General features: G+C 39.2%; 1 protein-coding gene across 11 annotated transcripts in view; it reads right to left on the reverse strand.

The window, feature by feature from the left end:
• thrb (thyroid hormone receptor beta) overlaps positions 1-9,192 on the reverse strand; it is a 112,036-nt gene extending 102,844 nt beyond the window's left edge. For 5 of the 11 annotated variants that reach the window (XM_044171192.1, XM_044171188.1, XM_044171191.1 and 2 more), the window contains exon 1: positions 8,734-9,191. The gene's annotated coding sequence lies outside the window, so the exon portion shown is untranslated. Of the gene's footprint in view, positions 1-8,733 lie in introns of all 11 variants that reach the window. The other 6 variants (XM_044171197.1, XM_044171196.1, XM_044171201.1 and 3 more) reach the window with 3 other exon arrangements.
• Between the last annotated feature and the right edge of the window lie 4,296 nt (positions 9,193-13,488).

Raw genomic sequence — 13,488 nt, forward strand, 5'->3', positions numbered from 1 at the left:
GTACTTAAGCAAGTTACTGTATGTATGGGGTTTGAGTTTTCCTTTTGGTGATCATCTCGTCTTCAACAAATGATGTGATGTTAGCTCTGTGTCACGTCTACAAAACTGCTGTATACAAAGCCTTTACATGTAACATACACCTAACATATCCATGTGATGTATCTCGGAAAACAGCGAAGTCCTGAGTATCAGTCAAAGAAACCCCACACTACAGGGTCCACTATTAATAAGGCATAAATACAAGGGCACTTGTTTATTTAAAAACTCCTACAGTATCACCAAACTCTTGTATGCATGCCATGAGAGCAGTTGTTTCTGACAGCTGCAGAGTACAGTATGTGCAGCCAGCCAAACATTACACCACCCGCAACAATTTGTCAAGAGTTGTGTGAGTGTGTGTGAATGATTAGTTTCTTTCTGATGAGCAATTGTCACCTAGCATGGTAGCCTCTGCCATCAGTGTTTGAATGTGACATGCAGTGTTGTGCACGAACACGCTAAAAGAGCGCCATTCATTGAATGTGCTCATATTTTTGGTGAACTGAAAGGTTGTACATTATGCTTAGTTGACATGCATATTATACGACAGGCACCAGGAGTTTATCCACCCTTGTTATTTGAGACCCGGCTTTTATTTGACTACCGGCTTTTATTTGAGAAAATACGATATGTCCACCAGATGGAATTAAAATCATTAACTAGCGCAGGTGATGTTAAAATCACCCCACCTTCCCTAGAGATATAAATCCAGTCCAAATGGGGCTATTATCAACATAATAAAAACAAGTTTTGTAATTTGAGATTGTATTATTAAATGTGTCCGATCAGATATGTTGCCCATATTCCAGCAGGTCATATGTTAGAAAGCTAGCCTGGGTTTCATTTCAATCCGCTACATAACAGCTCCACCTGGCAGTTACTGGGTGTAAATACTAATCTGCACATCAGAACAAGTTTGTGTGGAAACTTAAACATAAATTGTAACCGGGCCAAGTTTGAACTTACAAACAGCTGGTGCAACCGGCTCCAGTTGTGTGCATGCATTCCTGGAGTAGTGGCAACACTGAAAGCTACCCTAGACATTTCAGTACAGTCATTCAGTTAAAAGAACACGTAATCACAGCTATTTGAACACCAATTGTTGCATTGGTGAAACTTCTAGTAACTGTGGAGGATGTCGCAGAAGGGGAAAAGGGTTAGCATAAGCATCAATAAAACTGAAGCTAACATGGAACATTTATAATAATTATAGTAGAATCCAAACAGTACTGCCATAAAGTAATCCATAACAAGTTATCAGTTGAATGAGAGTTCACAGAGATGAGGTTTCAGTTGTGTTTTTAAGGTGTGTAAATAATACGTCCTGAGGTCATAAAGTTGAGCTCAAGTTAAGTCATTAATGTAGACAAAAACAGCAGAGGTTTGTATTTCAAATAAAAAGTCTATATTGTGAGGTTGCCTGCATTTCAAATAAAATCAAATACATCTGAGTCACACCGACAGATGAATCCCCAGATCTAGACATGAGAAGGCATGTCTGTGTGTGTGTGTGTGTGTGTGTGTGTGTGTGTGTGTGTGTGTGTGTGTGTGTGTGTGTGTGTGTGTGTGTGTGTGTGTGTCGTCCATATGTGTCTGGGATATCAGGTACAACTAAGATAGCACAATGTTCAGACTTGCTGACAGGTTGTTATTGAGCTACAGGATTATATACTGATTATTAAAGTAATACATTGTCATGAGGCAGCCAAGTCAACTAGACTGATAAATTTGTAGTGATGCATCAACCCAATATAGTGGATATGTACTGGTGCCGGCACAATACCTAGACCTTAAATGGTCTAGGTATTGGTCAGATATGACCGATCCACATTAAATACCTTTCTTGAAAAAGAAAATCCTAATTAATGCACGTCTCCATCCACTACTGTTATGCGAATAAATGAGCACATCCAGATAAACAGTTGGTGGCAGTAATTCTCGGGTTTGTCGGGTGTCATTAAACCATTAACCATTAAAAAGAGCGCCAGTCAAATTTCAAACAAACAAAAACCATTTGAAAAACGTGATGGAAATATGACATTTCTGTTTGTTTGATATATTACTTGGAGGAAGGTTACAGTCTCCTCATCACTCCACATAGGTCTGATGTTTTTGTTTGCTGTGGAAGCTTCAGTGATGTTTGCTTCACATGTGTCATGATTAATTCACTAAGCAGGGTTCAACGTAAAGGTTTTTTTTTTCCCCCCACTTACCCGGTCAGGCAAGTGGGTCAGAAATCTACTTGCCCGAAGTCAATATTTACTTGCCTTTATACAAATACTTTTATTTATTAGCGCTTATCAATTGAACAGGTGTATTGATAAAGTATTGCTTTTTACTTGCAAAGGATTTGGTCTGATCTGCTGACCGCTGAGGTCAGTGTGTGTGTGTGGAGGAGATCAGCCCGACACAGACAGCAGGAGAGGCTGCAGTGAGCGTGATATTACTACGGCCTTTAATGATTTAGCCCTGGGGCCTTTTAATACGGGGTTTCAGTACCCATCCCTACTAGCGAGTGCCCGATTGGTATGTGCAACTCTCAGCAGAGATAGCTACTTTCATCCTCAGCTCCGGAAAAATACATGTTTAATTATTTTTTAGTTTTTTAGAGTTGCTAGATTTACTTGCCCGACGTGGCATTTTACTTGCCCCGGGCAATCAGGCAATCCTTATTGTTGAGCCCTGCTAAGTCTGTTTCCATTACACTTTGTCATATTTTGCTTTTATTGATAAACCAACTTTTCTATCTCAGCCAGGCATAAAAACTTTTTGCAGTATTTTGACTTTTCCACTTAACGTTTCCACTCAGGTTTATGCGAACATTGAAAATGTGCATAAAAACAGATGGATGGAAATGCACTTAGAGAGGTGTTGAATCAACTTTGTAGTTATTTTTGCCGGACTGCTTAAGGGGATCCTAAAGTGATTTAGTATTGTACTTCCATAAGACTGGGAGACAGATTTGAAAATAATCTTCAAAATCAATGCAGCAGAGCCCAAGATATCCTGACCTCTAGTGCCTAGTATGGGTCAAGCTCCAAAACACTGGATCCTACAGGTCCCATAATGCAACTCAATAGCGTCTTTCAACTGGTATACATCTACATCTTTTAAACTCTATTCCCCCAGCTTGAAAATCAGTTTCCATTAAAACATCTGTATTCTCCAAACCCAAGCCTAAATAACCCTAATGACATCATTTCTCAGACTCAACAAAGCTCCTCCAAAACCACAAAAGACATTATACAACCGTTTTCAAAAGGTTGAGTAGTACTCCTGAAGACTAGGATCTAGAGATGTAAAATTTGTGGAGTTCCCCTTTAAGTTGCCTAAATGTTCAAGCCCTGCCTTGCTGTTTACCTGTTGTCCTACCATACCCGTCTCCCTATGTGTTTATCTGAGAGCTGTTTGCCTGATTCAGTGCACCAGTTGCCAACTGTAATCCTGCCTCAATGACCGAGTGAACTGCCTTTAAACTCAACCTGCTGTGTCCCGGTGTGAGCTTTTGGATCCCGTTACCTGTACCCTGTTACTGGAACCCTCACAGCCAATGTGATTTGATTTCACTGACAATAGCTCAACCTAACACGTGCAAAATGCATGAGAAGTTGATTACAGCCATTCATAGCATTATCTGAGTGATGGCAGGAGTAGATTTCCCAGCATGTCTCTCCTAGGAAGACCCACTACTGGGAGGAGAAAAAATAACTTGTGACTATTTCTGAATATTGCAACTGCAAGATGAATTTATGTAATTGCTATTGTTAGTGCTGTAATTAATTTATTTTGAAAGTATAATTGCAACTATGCAATCATAAATTTCATTGCACTGTAATACTCCATGTTGGCAGGAAGTAGTTATTTGATGGACCACAGCGAGTTGATGCAAACCTGTGGTATATATATATATATATATATATATATATATATATATATATATATATATATATACACGGAGCAATTATGTATTTCCCCTTTACTAGCTCATTTTATTTTTCAGCTCCTTAGTTTTCTAGTATTCTTTTTGCTCTTAGCGCATATCAATCATTTATCTGTTCTGTACTTTCCCCACGCAACTTTTCGTATTTCTATTGAACGTCACCTGTGAATACAGGTGCGATCAAAAGGACTGTGTAGCTAGCTAGCTTAACACATTAAGTACCAGCCTTTTCAGCAAGCTACAAAGCTAAAGATAACTTTCTTCCTAAAACTACACCAGGGTCATTCCGTGTTAAATCAGATAGAGGTTTTTGTTTACATTTTAGATTTTGTTCAAACCTTATTTGAGACCAAAAAATAAGTTCTGTAAAATATTTTGGCTGAATTTTGAGAATTGCATAGTTTTTTACCATTGGGAATGTTTTTTTTTTTTTTTTTTTTTTTAAAGGTTTATTATGCCCAATCAACTACCCATGCACACGCACTAGTGTACACCTTGGGCTTTTCCACTGTAAGATTGTTTGATTTGTTAAACCACAATTCAATAATTGATTGTATTTCAAACACTACTACAATTTGGTGCTATAGAATTCCTCTCAGTACAATACTGTACAATTGATTCCTATATCAATTTCTACACCTGACTAACCTCATTAACAAACCATAAAGCCAATACCTCATATCATAGCCTTTACAATTGATTTATCAAAACTGATCTATGGTTATTGGTTAAGCAACTACAGAATGTCATTCTGTTTTTGCAAGATCAGATAAATTCACACCAGACAACATTCAGTTCGGAATGTAACAAGATTCTCCAGTAAGAACAATAAATGAGCCCCGTACAACTACGAGCATGTCCGCCTGTACTTGCATGCAAACACACTCTTGCCAACTTACATAGCCAACGGCCTCATAAGCTACAGTACCAAGTGGAGCAGTACTGGAGTACCGGCTTTGGCTGTGCTTGTATCATGTGACTGATAACTCCTGTGAAGTCACGCCTTGGTTTTCGGGTTAACAGGTTGAATACTTCTCATTCTTCTGCTTAATTATATCCTACAATGGACAAAAGCACCATTGCATTATCTGAATAAGTAAACACAATCATGTGACAACCCCCCTAAGCATTGTATGTCATGAATCATCTGCAAGTCTCCATTATTCTGCCTAGTTCCATAATGTGCTTACTCCACATGTATCTTACACACTTTAGTGATGCACTGTATTGTAACATGAGATGTACATTTTCCAGCAGAGTAGAAATACATCTGCAACACAATTGCACATGGATTATTTAACACAAATGGGACATGCCTAATGATGTCATTTCACTGCATTGTCTGTTAAGATTGCCCAACATGATGCATTATGGGGCTTACACATAAAACGTAATTCCTAGTAGTCTTAGCTTCAGTGTGGATAAAGTGCACATCAAACGGACTACGCTTCGGTTAGTCGGCTAGAAAGCTCATCAAGATGACTGACAAGATTTGGAGCAAGAGGCAGATGGGAGCTCAAATATGAATTGAGGGCCACATTTAATTGTTATGTGGCAAGAAGTCAATAAAATCGTATGACTGTGGATACTAATACTGATTATTATAATAGTTGTTGCACATGTCATAATGAGACAAGTTTTTGCAGAAGCATATGTTCACATAGTAACACATGACTCAGGGACAAACTCTTTTGAATTTCCTGTATTTCAGTGGATAAATGCGACTTGTGGCCTTACGGCAGAGCAGCACTGAGACACAGCTAGGTTTTTTTTTTTGTCATTTTTTGAAAAAAGTTGAAAATTGTAACTTTTAAGGGGAAAAACCGTAGATCCCCTGTCAAACCACAATAGACACCCAATGAATTCTGAGATGATCCTTGAGATGCACCTTGCATTCCTTTGTCTTTATTTATACCTGTGCTATTCCTACTTTTTCACGCATTCATGAAAAAGGCCCTTTTAAAATGGCAAAGGCTTATTAAACTTGATTACATACTGAATGTGATTTTTAAAGGTTACAATTGAATGAACAATAAATATTCTTCTCTGATGATTATTAATCAATTTGACGGTTTCCTATAGTATTTTGTATATTATCTGTGGAGAGATGCATGTCACAGTGGAGCTGTTGCGGCAACAAGTCTCCAGGATGAACAAAATACTGAACTTCAAATGCCGATTTCAACCAATAGCAGCATGACTGTAGCTGAAATACTATAGAGACAATAGATGAAATAAATACAAGGAGTCACAAGGCTTGGGGCATCCCTATAAATAATGTTATGTTAAGCTGTGAAAGTATATGATCACTACGGTATACACAATGTTTGGCTGGTGGACAACTTGCCACACTATGCTTAAGTAGCCCCACCTTTGTAGTCTGAAGAGCCACAAATCATTTGTTGCATCCATGCATGGATTATAAATTATGCCAAATAAAAAAATGATACTTTCAATCTAATGATGCTCTCTATTTTTACCTTGTAAGCGAATACCAAGTTTCAAATTACTGCCCATGTATTTGATGAATGTACATTATTTGCTTATTGTTACTGAATCAAATCTTGGTTTCTGTAAATGAATGGAAAAAGTAAAATAATTGCTCTTAAATCAAATTGCCAATTTGAAGAATTAATTGAATCAATTACATGTAATCATTTACTGAGAAACTGTGTGAGGGTCTTACAGGTTTGACTGTAAGGTAAGTGCCACAAGTTTAATCTATTCCCCTATTAGGGGAATATTCCCCCTATTAGGAGAAATTGACAACTGTCATCATAGGGGTGGGGTGTCCATCTAGATTTGAAAGCAGCCTAACAGTTTCAACTAACACATCAAAGGGCTGATTGCATTGCACATCCATTACTAATGCTTTATAGCTATTTGCCCGGCTATGTGTTCTTTCCTGCATGTACACAAATTACATTATTTTAAAAACCTGCTAATGCAGCTCGCAGTAATACACTGTAGGCTGCACTGTTGCAAACATGATCCTGCTCGGTGAGTTGAAGATGTCCACACAAGCTAGCTCCCACAAAACTGCAGCAAATAGGCAGACAGAACGACCTTAAATACCCTCAGCTGGGAACTGATGCTGCCTTCAGTAACTCCTTGGAAACTCCCAGTGTGCATGATGTAAATATGACTTGTCGTGCATTTGAGTGCTTCTGGTTTGAAAATAAAAATGTCAGTTAATTATTTTAAAGAATAGAGATAAATAAATAATGCTCGCGAATGAAAACTGTTAAGATGCCTATATACCTTGGAAAAATATTCACATAATTTAAATATAATTTTTACTTAAAATTAAAAATTGATATGATGCTTAACTGACAGGTTATATTCTCACTACCTACCAGTGAAAACAGAAGCTGATGATGGCCAATGGCTGAAATGCTTTGTCTGTTGCTGTGTTTTACAAATACGTTCACAAAATATTCATATATTTCTGGTCATTTGTCTTTTTTGGCACTGAGGAGGACAATGTGCTTTTATGAATATCATAAACATTACTTGTAACACCAACTGCTGTCATAGTCTCAATGCTCCTCTCGACATCCAGAAAAAAACCCTCCCACTGTCACCTTGTTGGATCGAGTACACTTGTATTTCCTGACAGCCTTTGAAGGCATCCTTTTATGCTCACATGGTAACATGTCACCTATCATACTGCACGCTACCGCAAAGCAAAAAGGACAGTTTGTAATTGTTTGTAAATAGACAAAGCTAACGTTACAACAAATCTTTCCCCAGGGATAATGCCACATATGTTGTCAACTCTATGTGCAATGTCAGTGATACACTGAAATGTAAAGTTGTAAAGTCCAACCTTTAAGGTCACTAATGCACTGTGAAAGGATTGCTTATTTTGCATGCCAGATGTTGATCGAGCGCTTCAATGAAGTTCATGTTGCCAATGCGAAAGCAAAGGTTACATCAGAAACACTGAGCTGAAATACATTTCTGACATAGGCTATATTTCAGGCCACAGAAGTTAAAGTAAACCAGACCCTGCCAGACAAGTATTACCATAAGCTGGCAGGAAACCCTAGTCTATAAGGGAAACGATAACTTGGGCCCATAAACCAACTCCCTCAAGTCTTCATAAAAGCAAATACGGGTACGTGCTGTTGTTCTCTTGAACTGACAGAACCTCGAGCCAAATAACTGTCAATTTAATGGCCTCTCGCTTTTTGTTCAAATTAACAACCCATAAAAATAACATATTAGTACGTTTCTGAATTATTACGAGACAGTGTTCAATTCGGCGTGACTCAAATACACCAGAAATTGAATAAAAATTTAACTTTTTTAATCACTTCTTTTATTCCTGCTATCTCATTCCGACATAATACACCATTGTGGGCGTAAGGGAACAGTGTTAACCAATTATAAAGTTTAAATATTACTGTAATTATGTACTGCTTGCTGAATATATTGTACTCCGAATTGTCATAAAGACTCATATAATTATGTAAAAGGTCGAAGTCATGTTCAACCAGACGTAAACCGCCTGCCGATTAGCAAGGCAGCATTGAATTGCAGAAATGTTGAATGTAGTTCGGCAAACACTATTCCCTCCATAGGACATAAATAACACATTGGTGGTCATGTTAAAAGCGTGAACATTAATATGAACGTTTAGCTTAGGAAGCGCAATGTACGGCCACCCAGCTGCGGTACTGTCAAGCACCCAGTTTTTTCACTGGCTAACGTTCGACTGTTGTCAAAAATACCACAAAAATTAAACATACCGCATATGCAAGACGAAGCTCGTATCCAGATATTATTTGGAGTCCCAGTGCCTGTGCATTCCTCCTCAACTGGAACCAGTGTCGATCTCCGTCGGCTAAACTGAACGGGACACAGCGCCAGGGTTTAACCTGAAATGACCCGAGCTAGTGCAAATCAGGCGAGGGCTATACGTGTGTGTCTGCGTTAGTACTGTCTCTGTGTGGAGTGAGTGTAGTATGTGCTAACAGTGTATGCGGCTACGGGAGTCTGTGCTCTGGACGCAAAAACTTCAACATGGAGCCGAAAACAAACCTTAAAAAAAAAGCAAAAAAAAAAAAAAAAAAAGCGGCACACTAACGAAACCGACAATTGTAGCGCTCCTACTGATCGCTACGGGGAATCAGAGAGCCGATTCACGAACGGCAGGAACCGAACAAAATAAGCCTCGCCCTTCGTACAAACTCCCAAGTTTTTTCCCTTTTTTTTCGATGGCGGTTGGCTGTTTTCACAGTAGGCCTGGTACATGTCGACAGGGCAGGAAACACACTGCTCCAACTTACTGTGTGTGTGCTCAGGGAAAGCAGGCGGACGATTCTGGTGAAATTCTAATTATGTAGTTAGGCTATATTATTTATTCTAATATTAGCATTTATTTCATTGTATTTTTTCAATGCATTTGATTCACATTCGTTTACATTCATATTATTTTATTTTCATTATATATTCTTTTTATTTATTTTTTTTTTTTACATATTTATTGAGTGGGTGTTCGCGTGCGCGTGTGTATGTGCACGTGTGCTCAACAAATCCTAACCGACAAAATGATTTCGTGTAGGTCACCAAACTATCTCTAGTCCAGAGCCCAGCATTTGTGTGGGGGCCCCGCATGGGTTAAGGACAGGCCGAAATACGGGTCCCAACCACGTTTGTCCGCAGGTTCCACAGTGGCCCCAAGGTGTTGGATATGACTGGGTGCTACCTGGGGCCCCATGTGGGTTATTTACACCTTTTACAGCCTAGGTGGATGAAACCTAGGCCACATGTGAGCTTATAGGTATAACCCATCCGGGCCTCACCTTCAGCCTTATGAAATCCGCTTGAAGCCCCTGTGGGCTGACACACTGTGTACAAACCCAATTGAAACCCACCTCTAGCAGCCTAGGTGGGTGGCACATGGGCTACATGCCACATGGGTGGCACGTGTGGGCTTCTGGGTTTGTCCCTGAGAGCCATAGCCCCATCTTGTATTTAAATGGTATACGGGTAAATCCACACTGAGCCCATGCATGCAATAAATATCTACTGTAAATCTGAAAATCCATCATCCATATTAGCTACACCTGCTTATCCCTGAGGGTGTGGGGTGGGGGGCGGGGCCAATCCCAGCTGACACTGGGCAGAGGTGGGGTACACCTCAATCACAGGGCTGACACAGAGACAGACAACCATTCACGCTCACATTCACAGCTGAAAATACAATATGACAGAATTGTTTTTAATAACTAAAATGTATTACAGCATTCAAGTTACACATTTGTAGTCACTGAGCCGCCATTAGCAGACACTGAATAAACACAGTTGACCTTAACACAACATTGTTTCTGCTATACTGCTTGAATTCTGAAAATGGCGCATGTCAGAAGAACAGCACAATTGTTTATCTTAGTGGCAAATGCACCGAAAAGGAAAGGTTTTCGGGAATATAAATATGAAAAGGCTGTTTACATGTAAAACAAAACTGACAGCCATCAAAACAGTGGGACAGACACAGCCTGGTTACACTGCTGCTGGGGTGTAATCACAATACATTTTGGAGGGTACAATATTCAGAAAGTATCAAATTGTCCCCCTCAATAATGTATTGATTTCGACTATTTTCATGCTCTATAATATGCATAAAGTTTGGCACCAATCGACGTTAATTTCCAGCAACAGTGAACCTCGAACGCATTTAACGAGAACGCACTGACGTTCCAAATCTGGGTTCAAGGGAGAGAGAATCCCTGCTTGTTTGGGTCGTGGCTAGACCGGATACTAGTTTTGTTGAAACATAGATTACATAATCCGTGACGCTGCGGTGAGCAGGGTCTGCACTCCTTTGCTGACGCGAGCTTCCAGCTGTCTCTCACTCTGCAAGAAATTTGCAGTTTCAACAAAACTAGTATCCGGTCTAGCCATGACCCCCAATATTCGCACTTTGGCCGTTTGACCTGTGTTTGACGTCATAACATTAACCATGAAAAGGAACTGCGACATTAGGCTTTTCTTAGGAAAACCACAAAGATAGCTCCATAGCTGTATTTCTATGGAAGTGTCTTTTATTAACCAAATGCTGCTCCTTATGGCACGTTCACTTTGTTGTAATCAGGCAAAAGAAAAGGGGAAAGTAGAAGAGATCGATGGCAGCAGAGGAAGCATGGAGGTAAATAAGAAAGGATCGACTTCAGAAGGCAACACACTACATTCACCTACAGCTATCTGTCATGTAATCATGTAGACCCATGCTGTTCAAATAGCATGCAGTAGGTTACCAAATTATCTCATGCTGACTCTTGTGGACTCAGTGGACAGGGAGGGAGACAGAAGGAGTGAAGGCATCATCTAGGATTTTTGTTTCAAAATGCTTTAAAATGGTCAGTTTAGCTGTTATGTCTCTAAAATGTTCTCCGGGGGGGAATTCTACCCAAGCACCCCTGGGGGGGTTGGGTCACAGAAGGCATACATTGAAAATGGTCCCACCCCTCAACAGGTTAAATGTTCCCAGCACTAACTTTGTGTTTTAACTCACAACTTGTTCTCAGTGCTCTTTTTTTCTGTTATCAGACTAGGTGAATATACGAGTGATTGAATTGCAGCTCATTAATGCTGAACAACAGTTCCTGAGCTGAAGCACAGTCCATGAAATCACTATGCTCCAAAGTCATCTGACAACATAAACACATATATAACATCACCTGTACTGTGTGATCGGCAATAAGTGACATTCAAAATAAGAAATCAAAGAGTTAACACTAATGCCACACGGTATTACCATCTATTATCTGTTCTTAATTATAACAAACCATGCCGTTTTCATCCCAAGCAACGTCCAGCTGCGGCACAGTATATCAAGCTAACATCTTTACAAAACATAACAGCGTCACCCTCCATGATAAAATGACAACTAAACAAAGGATGCCTTAACCCAGTAAGAAAAAAACACAACGGCTTGAATAATTTGTTAAAACAGAGAGGACAGCAACAGTGAATGAGCCTGTGCTCAATGAATTGTGTGTGTGTGTGTGTGTGTGTGTGTGTGTGTGCATGCTCCTACCACTACCGTGCCAGGTTTGCCTACTTGGACTGTGCACTGTCCTCGATCGGTCTTGTGTCACACACTCTCTGAGATCTCGTTTCTACCTCTTATCACGAGGTCCCGAGAACCACTTGGAGAGGAACAAGACAATGTTACTGCAGTTTGATTTTTAGCCATTCTTCCTACTTTCATTATGAAAGCATATACACAATACGGCAGGGAGAGAATAGACAAAAATTGAAAGCCAAAGTCTTGCCTCATGCAACAGTATATCATTCAGTATCTGCAACTCCATGGGGCTTTGACAGTGCGACTGTGTTCACTACAGTAATAGCAATATCAGGCATTTGGTACTGTCCACTTCAAATACATTATCCAAAGGCCAAAGATTTACTATTAACCTTTGAACAGCAGATGCCTCTAGTCAGATTTATTCTACACTCTAGGCCTCCACAGCTGTCTGCTCTTCAATGTTTCTACTTGAGTAGATATACTTCTCAGCAAGGCAACATTTAAAGATGACATTTAAAGAAGTAACATTCCAAAGTTAATACAAAATTTACCATATCCAAGTTCAAAAAGGTGCCGATCTCTGAACTTCTAGCCATGACGAGCAAAAAAAAACAAATTTGAAAGACAATTCCACATGTATGCAGCTAGAATATTATCCTTCATTCTCCCCTTTCTAATTCTGCTAAATGACAACACTCACTTTTAAAAATGGATTCACCGTTGAACAGCCCCAACCTCTGCCACTCCCCTGCTTTGAGGAAGGCACAAATAAATACAAATGAACTGAAACACGAATCTGAGAATCAACTTATAACTCTACATCTTTGAATGTTGTCACTAGGAAGACTGCTCCTTCAGGCGAGAAAATTAAATGCAATTCTTTGAAGATCAAATATAAGGAAACTTAAGACGGTGTTCTGAATTAATTAAGCAGGTTTTCAGTCAACAGGTGGCCACATAGAGGGGTTCCAATGAGGCTGTAATTTGTTGAAAAGAACCAATTTAATGGTATAAATGTTTGTAGTACATTGAGCTTCGTGAATGTTACTTTAGCAACACTAGTTTCCTTTAAGTCAGTAGCAAAGTAAGTGATTAAGCAGTGTAATAAATCTGTACCTTACATTATACACATCCATGTGTTTGGGTTTCTCACATCAGATCAGTATTACAGGTTTATCTGGTTTTGGCCATTTCTAGATACTGTAAGTACAGCATGTAACAATTAACATCAAGCATATTAGGGTAAGAGAAGACGTAGAATGGTTATGGGTTTTACAAGAACTTCAGCCATTCTATCAGCTTTTCATTCAAATTGAAGACATTTAATGACTTTCAAGGTATGAATAAAATTGAAATCGACATTTTAGACTATTTCACAATGAATTAATTCATGTTCGCAGTTTTTAAAACTTTATAATAAATGAGAGAAATACACACTTCACAATTAACTAATTTAAAAATGTATGTA

The sequence above is a fragment of the Siniperca chuatsi genome, linkage group LG17 (genome assembly GCF_020085105.1).
Source record: "Siniperca chuatsi isolate FFG_IHB_CAS linkage group LG17, ASM2008510v1, whole genome shotgun sequence".
Classification (NCBI taxonomy): Eukaryota; Metazoa; Chordata; class Actinopteri; order Centrarchiformes; family Sinipercidae; genus Siniperca; species Siniperca chuatsi.